This window comes from Cervus elaphus, chromosome 19 (genome assembly GCF_910594005.1).
Source record: "Cervus elaphus chromosome 19, mCerEla1.1, whole genome shotgun sequence".
NCBI lineage: Eukaryota > Metazoa > Chordata > Mammalia > Artiodactyla > Cervidae > Cervus > Cervus elaphus.
This window is the reverse complement of record NC_057833.1, coordinates 30,502,186-30,504,587: the sequence shown is the minus strand read 5'-3', so window position 1 is coordinate 30,504,587 and position 2,402 is coordinate 30,502,186.

The window sequence follows — 2,402 nt, the reverse complement described above, 5'->3', positions numbered from 1 at the left end:
ACTGCTTTCTGAGTTAATTGTTCAGTCTCTCTGCCCATATTCCCTGTGGATGAACTGCTCCTGGGAGCAAAGCATTGTCATTTCGCTGTGACAATTGCCACTTCACTGACCATCATTTTTGTCGAAAATGGAATGGCCTTTCAGAGAAGCCGTATTTGTTTAAGTTTCTCAGGAACAAATCCTTGGCCTCTGTGATTTACATTGCTTTGCCATCAGTTTTAGACAGCACTGTATTATATATTGAGGCAAAGACAGGTCTCCCCTTCCAGGTCTGCCTTGTCAGAAGCCTGCCTCTCCACAATTTGCAGTGGGTGTTCCCTTGTAATGATTCTGCTAGCTACCTCTTCCCTCATCTCTGCCTGAAAATCAAATCATCTGCTCAAAAGTCAATGAAAGGTCCCAAGCTGCTAAGGCAGCTAAACAAATCTGCTAACAATAATAGCCTTACTGAGGAGAAATGTAGAAGAAAGTAACTGTGTTCCTTAGAAGGCAATCTGGAAAACAGCATTCGACATCAAAGACCAGATCTGAAATGCAACCTATGTGCGCTGGACAGATCATGCTTTGTGAGTCCATGGCTCACGTGTAAACAGATGGCATTCTCCTCATCAACACTCCACGCTGCAGTTCCTGAGGGTGAGATCCTGAGATTAACTGCTTCATGGTGGTTGGGGCTATTGTCTAACAAGTTTCCATTCATCAGGAAGGCAAGGACCTGAGTCTTACTTGGAAAATGTTTTGTGTTAAGGCTTTCAAGCAGTAAACTTACTATCGGGGAGAAAGAAAAGTCTCTTGTGGGAAACAGCCTGACTTGAAATAAAATTGACCAAGCAGAAAGTTATAAATAATATTATTTTAACAGGGTTTTGAGGTACAGCCAAATATTTTGGAATGTTCTCAGTCCAAACAAAACCAGCATATTTCTCATTTTTTCCAACCTCCTGACTGAGACGAGAGATAAATGGAAAGGAAAAAAAGCCCACAGTTGCGAAATGTAAATTTAAAACAAAAATCAATCTGGACAGTCATAAAAACCAGGTGGCAGGCAAAAATTGGGCTTGTTTATGAAGAAATGTACAACACTCTCTAAAACAGGCAATAATTAAGGTACAGTGAAAAGAGCAAAGAATTTGGAGCCAGGAAAAAAGTTTAGATCCTAAGTCCATCACTCATAAAATGTGTGCATCTGAGTACACTTCTTAGCTTCTCTAGACCTCATTTTCCTCATCCAGAAAATGGCAATGACTTTTATCTGACTTATCTCAGAATTGTTACCAGGATTTAGAGTTCAGGAATGGAAGTACCCAGCACAGCACTCAGTACATACAGGACTGTGAAATTTCTATTATCTTCCACTGCCTCCCAAGTCTGCCCTTCCCTCCTCACCCCCACCAAATACCCAGGAAGAACTGAAAGACATCTTGGATCTAAATATACTAAACAGTTTGTTTGTTATTAAGAGTAGTGGTGTAGGACTCAAAAAATGCAGTTGGACTAGAACCCTAGTGAAATGACTCTGTTACTGATTTTGCAACTAGTATTAGATTTGAGAACTGGCTTCAGTTCTCTGGGCTCTCATCTTTATTCTTTTCTGGTTTTGTTTTTAATTTTTATTGGCATATCAATTATTACTAGTAAATGTACTTTAATATGCATTACTAATAATAGATAAGTTTTTTTTGGACTAGAGCTGCTTTACAATGCTGCGTTAGTTTCTGCTGTAAGCAAAGTAAACCAGTTACACATATACATACATCCCCTCTTTTTTAGATTTTCTTACCATTTAGGTCACCACAGAGCATTGAGTCGAGTTCCCTGTGCTCTAGTTGGTTCACATTAGTTATCTACTTTATATGTAGCAGTGTATATGTGTCAATCCCCATCTCCCAATTCATCCTACCCTCCCTTCCCCCTTGGTGTCTGTAAGTTTGTTCTCTACATCCGTTTCTCTATTTCTGCTTTGCAAATAAGTTCATCTCTAACATTTTTCTGGATCCCACATATAAATGGTATTATATGACATTTGTTTTTCTCTTTTTGACTTACATCACTCTTCATGACAGTCTGTAGGTCCATCCACAATTCTGCAAGTGGTACAATATTGTTCCTTTTTATGGCCGAGTAATATTCTAACATACAACAGAGAGTGAGAGTGAAGTCACTCAGTTGTGTCCAACTCTTTGCGACCCCATGAACTGTAGCGTACCGTGCTTCTCTGTCCATGGGATTTTCCAGGCATGAATACTGGAATGGGTTGCCATTTCCTTCTCCAGAGGATCCTCCTGACCCAGGGATCAAACCCGGGTCTCCTACATTGTAGGCAGATAGGCAGACGCCTTACCATTTGAGCCACCAGGGAAGTCCATATATATATATATACATATATACATACGTACACACAC